Below are 6,000 nucleotides of genomic sequence, written 5' to 3'. Positions count from 1 at the left end.
AAATAGTCCTGACCACCCCCTGATCTGCCTCCACCTCTAGGGCGACCCCTAGCTGACTGACCTCCACCCCGAGCTGACTGGGCAGGTGGTGAGGTAGCTGGTGTTGTAGTCGGAGGCTGACTCCTCTGCTGAGATAGACCTCCATGACGATGAGGACACTGCCTCCACATATTCCCAAGCTCCCCAGACTCAAAACAACTCCCTTGTGCTGGCGGCGGAAACTGAAGGGAACCCCTAGCACCGGGATGACTGGTAGAAGAACCTGGCATGGAAGAGCTCTGAACAGGTGGAGCACGGGACGAACTCTGAACTGGAAGGGCACTAGGTGATGAGTGGCCCTGATGAGAACTGTGAGAACCATGGCCAGATGATGCACCCCGATGAAATGGCCGAGCTGACTGAACCTATCTGAAATGACGACCTCTACCATGCTGGAACTAACCCCCAAAAGGAGCACCGCTGAATCCACCCTGACCATGAGGCCTCTTGGCCTCCCGCTCAACCCTCTCCTGACCGCGAACCATCTCAATTTGCCGAGCAATGTCGACAACCTCATCAAAGGTAGCACCCGAAACCCGCTCCCTGGTCATGAGCAACTGTAGCTGATAAGTGAGGCCATCAATAAACCTCATGATCCTCTCTCTGTCCGTGGGAACCAACCAGATAGCATGACGGTCCAACTCAGAGAACTGCATCTCATACTATGTCACAGACATATCACCCTGGCGAAGCCGCTCAAACTATCTGCGCAGCTACTCTCTGCGAGATCGAGGCACGAACTTCTCCAAAAAAAACACGAAAAACTGCTGCCAAGTAAGGGGTCCTGCGCCAACAGGCCTACGCCTCTCGTAAGTCTCCCACCATATGAGTGCAGCCCTAGAAAACTGAAAGGTAGTGAATGAGACCTCACAAGTCTCCAAAATACCAGCAGTACGGAGTATCCTCTGACACCTGTCCAAAAAGTCTTGAGCATCCTCTCTCTCTGTGCCACTGAAAGGTGGTGGCTGAAGTCTCCCAAACCTCTCCAACCTACGTTGATCATCCTCAGGCATAGCAGGAACCATATAATCCTGAGCAACAGTAACCGGCTAGGCTGGTGGTGCCTCCGGTGTTTGAAGTCCCTGAATAACCTGCTCGGGTGTGCGAGCGACGGGAGTCTGAGTGCCTCCCCTGGCCTAAGAAGTGGTTGCGGCCGTCGAAATAGAGACCGCCTGAGCAAGGCCAGTACACGCTGTCAGAATCTGAGCTAGGGCCTCCTGAAGGCCTAGAATCACAATAGGCACAGGTGGTGCCTGAACTAGTACATCAACAACTGGAACCTGGTCCTGATCTGGGACAACCGGTGGATCTGTAGATACTGCCCCAACTGCTATACGGGTTGCACCTCTGCCCCTACCACGGCCTCTACTGCGGCCTCGGCCTCTCGCGGCCCTGGCTGGTGGTACTGGTAGCTGGCCCTCCTGACCGGTAGTACGAGTCCTCACTATCTGTGAGAGAATGAAACAACAGATGTTTAGTTACTAGAATCAACAGATTCGCACGACAAGAATTCAAGAATGTGGAGTTTCTTAAAGGTTCTGCAGCCTCCTGAAGATAAGTACAGACGTCTCCGTACCGATCCGCAAGACTCTACTAAACCCGCTCATGACTCGTGACACCTATGTAACCTAGGCTCTGATACCAATCTGTCACGACCCAAAACTAACATCTGTCATGAAGGCGCCTATCGTGAAACTAGGCAAGCCGACTCATTTCCGAAACAAACCGATATTTTCATTTCAAAGAAAATTTCAAGGTTATTTAACATAAAACCTCCATTTAAAGAGTTCAAATCAAAGAAAAATAAAAGTGCGGAAAAGAAAATCCCGACATCAGGGTGTCACTAGTCATGAGCATCTACTATAATTTGTCTAACAATATCAAGGCTAACTCAGCCTAGAAAATAGCTAAATACAACTAGAGGAAGATAAGAGGGAGAAGAGCAGGGGATGTGATTGCCAAACAGCTACCTTACTAACTCCAAGAAAAATCTATAACCAGAACACTCAATAATTGCTACCGTGTCCGGCTACACATGAATCTGCACACAAGGTGCATAGAATAACGTGAGTACGCCAACTCAGTAAGTAACAACAATAAATAAAGACTGATCAGTAGTGACAAGCAATAAAACATATAACGTTCATATCATGAAATCTCACTAAAGTACAACATGCTTTAAAAATCAGTGTTTGAATCGAATCATCTCGTATAAACCCGGTTCCAGTAAAAATCATTTAAAGATATTTTTCCAACAGTTTTTCAAACCAAGGCTCAATGCAAAGGTGAGAAAAAGAAATGATGAAATCATAAACAGCCCCTCGGGCAAACCTCACAGTCACTCGTGCCACTCGGGCATACCTCACAATCACTCTTGCCACTCGGGCATACCTCACAATCACTCATGCCTCCCAGTCACTCAGCACTTGCACTCAGTAGGTATCACTCAATAGGTACCTTGCGCTCACTAGGGGTGTGTACAAACTCCGGAGGGGCTCCTTCAGCCCAAGCGCTATAATATGCACGGACAACTCACGTGCTATAATAATAAAGTTTGTTGCAGGCAGGCAGCCCCGATCCACACTCATCCTCACAAATCAGGCCCTCGGCCTCACTCAGTCATAAATATGCTGCAGGCGGTCAGCCCCGATCCTCACTCATCCTCACAAATCAGGCCCTCGGCCTCACTTAGTCATAAACCTCTCGAGCCACTCGGGCTTTTTAGTAAAACAGGGCATTCGGCCCAAAACAACATTTATATGCATCAAAATAGAGTCATAAAACTGAGTTATGCGGTAAACAAGTATAAACATGACTGAGTATAGATTTTCAATCGAAAACAGTGAGAGGATGGTAAGAAACAACCCCTAAGGGTCCAAATAGCATTGGCGCAAGGCCCAAACATGGCATTCAGCCCAATTTACAAATTTTCTTTCTAAAACATATAAGTATCAAATGGTTTCAACAAAGTATGCAACTTTACAGTTGCTACGAGGCGGACTAAGTCACAATTCCCCAACAGTGCACGCCCACACGCCCGTCACCTAGCATGTGTGTCACTTCAAAATAGTAGAATGATACGAAATCCGGGGTTTCATACCCTCAGGACCAGATTTACAATCGTTACTTACCTCAAACCGCGAAATTCTTATTCTGCAATGTCCTTTCCTCGTGAATTGGTCTCCAAACGAGTCTAACCATACCAATTTTACAAAAATCCGACCCAACTCGACCCTCAAATCTTCGATTTAAACCATGAGGGTTTTCAAATTTTCCCAACTCAATTCACCAATTAAATGATAAAAACAACCATGGATTCGGGTAATTTAACCAATATTGAGTTAAGAACACTTACCTCGTTGTTTCCTCTGAAAATCACCCAAAATTGCCTCACTTCCGAGCTCCAAATTGCCAAAAACTGAAAATGGGATGAAGTCCAATTTTTAGAACTTAAACTCACTGCCCAGACTTTTCTTCTTCGCGAATGCGGTCAGTGCCTCGCGTTCGCAAAGCACAAAATAGCTCCCTTCCGAATTCCTCCATCGCGAACGCGACATCTCCCTCGCGTTCGCGAAGCACAAAAAAATGCCTCTGCCTCAATGCCTTCTATGCGAACGCATTCAACCCATCGCGAACGCGATGCTTCGTTCCCTTTCACTACGCGAACGCGACACCCCCCTACGCGAATAGGTAGACCAATTGCCTGGGGTCTTCGACTGCTTCCTCTCTTCATCGCAAATGCGTAACACCTCTCACATTCGTGATGCACACCCAGTCCACCCTTCGCAAACGCGTGCTTCTCTTCGCGAACACGAAGAGCAAATATGCCATCCTCTCAGTTCCTCTTCGCGAACGCGAGGCTTCACTCGCGAACGCGATGAATGAAACCAGATGGTGCATCAGAAAAATTCTAGCAGAGTTCCAAGTCCAAAATCCAACCCGTTAACTATCCGAAACTCACCCGAGCCCCTCGGGACCTCAACCAAATATACCAAACAGTCCTAAAACATCATATGGACTTAGTCAAACCCTCAAATCACCTCAAACAACACTAAAACCATGAATTACACCCCAATTCAAGCCTAATGAACTTAGAAATTTCTAATTTCTACAAACAACTCCGGAACCTATCAAATCACGTTCGATTGACCTCAAATTTTGCACACAAGTCATAAATGACATAACAGAGGTATTCCAATTTTCAGAATTGGATTCCGACCCCGATATCAAAAAGTCAATCCCACGGTCAAACTTCTCAAAAATTAAACTTTAGGCATTTCAAGCATAATTCCTCTACGGACCTCCAAATAATATTTCGGACACGCTCCTAAGCCCAAAATCACCATACGGAGCTATTGGAATTATCAGAATTCGAATACGAGATCGTTTATATATAGGTCCATATCCGGTCCACTTTTCTAACTCAATTTTTTCAATTATGAGATTGAGTGTCTCATTTCACTCCGAGTTCCTCCCGGACCCGAACCAACTAACCCGATATAACATAATATATCTGAATAACACAAAAAGAAGTTAGAAATGGGGAAAACGGGGCTATAACTCCCGAAACGACCGGCCGAGTCGTTACAGTTATCTCCCCCTTAGTGGTTTCACATGCCATGTTGAATTTTTTTTGTACTCGGATTGCACGCACGATTTGATATTATAGATCGAGCTGATCCACGACCCTCGATCGGATGATGTCGGCCGAGCTACCTGGATCAATTAACACACGCTTAACTCAAAATTTATTTTCGAGTATAGATATTACCAGTGCATCATTGTGGGGCTGCACGATCCCTTCCGCGTCCTCATCGTTGAAAGACAAGGTTCCTTCCGGTATGTTATCTCGAGTCCATTTTTCCCTCGTGATGGACACTTTGGTGTGCTTCAACATCGGCCCCTGAGTAATATCGACCCCACTGATGATCATGTTAATGACGTGTTGAGGTTCTTCTTGTTCGGTCTGTTTGTTAGAATCCATATTCCTGAAATGATTCTTGGCTCGGTCTCTCAGGAATTCTTGAAGATGCCCGTTGTTGAATAGTCGGGCTACTTCCTCTCTTAACTATCAGCAATCCTCCATTATGTGGCCGTGAGTGCCGTGATATTTACACATCTGGTTAGGATCCATTTAGGTTAGATCGAATTGTAGAGGTTAAGGCCATTTGGTTTCTTTGATGCGTCTGATAGCTTATACAATGGCGGCAGCATCGACATTAAAGTTGTATTCCGATAACCTTAGTGCTTCTTTAGGCCCGATGGGCCTGTCAAAGCTGTTTTTGCTTATGAGTCCTTGGTTGCTCTGACCTCGATCACTTCTTCTTTCATTTCTCATAGAGTTCCGCACAGACCCACTGCTTCTTCGGTCTCCATTATATGGCTGATATCGATCCCTGTTTGATCTCGATTCACAATCGATGTCTCTATCGATGATTCTGACAGGATAACCCCGAAGGGGCCCAGAGTTGATCATCTTCGACTCTGATTTTCGATTGATATTGGTTATGCACCTCAGCCTAAGTAATGGCCGGATATTCTATCAGGTTTTGTTTCAACTGCTGTGAAGCCACCGAGCTTCGAACATTGAGCCCTTGGGTGAAAGCCTAAACAGCCCAATCATCAGCGATCGATGGAAGGTCTATTCGTTCCATTTGAAATCGGGACACAAACTCTCTGAGCATCTCGTTATCCTTCTGTTTTACTTAAAGAAAGGTCTGATTTCCTGGTCTCGACCTTGATGGCCCTGCCGTGTGCTTTCACGAAAGAATCCGCAAGCATATCAAATGAGTCAATAGAATTAGGAGGTAAGTTGTGATACTATACCATAGCTCCTTTTGGCAGGGTCTTTCCGAACTTCTTCAACTGGACAGACTCGATCTCATCATCCTCTGAGTCGTTCCTTTTGATGGCACATGTGTAAGAGGTAACATGCTTATTTGGGTCCGTCGTTCCGTTATA

Source organism: Nicotiana tabacum, chromosome 13 (genome assembly GCF_000715075.1).
Source record: "Nicotiana tabacum cultivar K326 chromosome 13, ASM71507v2, whole genome shotgun sequence".
Classification (NCBI taxonomy): domain Eukaryota; kingdom Viridiplantae; phylum Streptophyta; class Magnoliopsida; order Solanales; family Solanaceae; genus Nicotiana; species Nicotiana tabacum.
The sequence above is the reverse complement of the archived record's forward strand: the minus strand, read 5'-3'. Positions refer to the sequence as shown.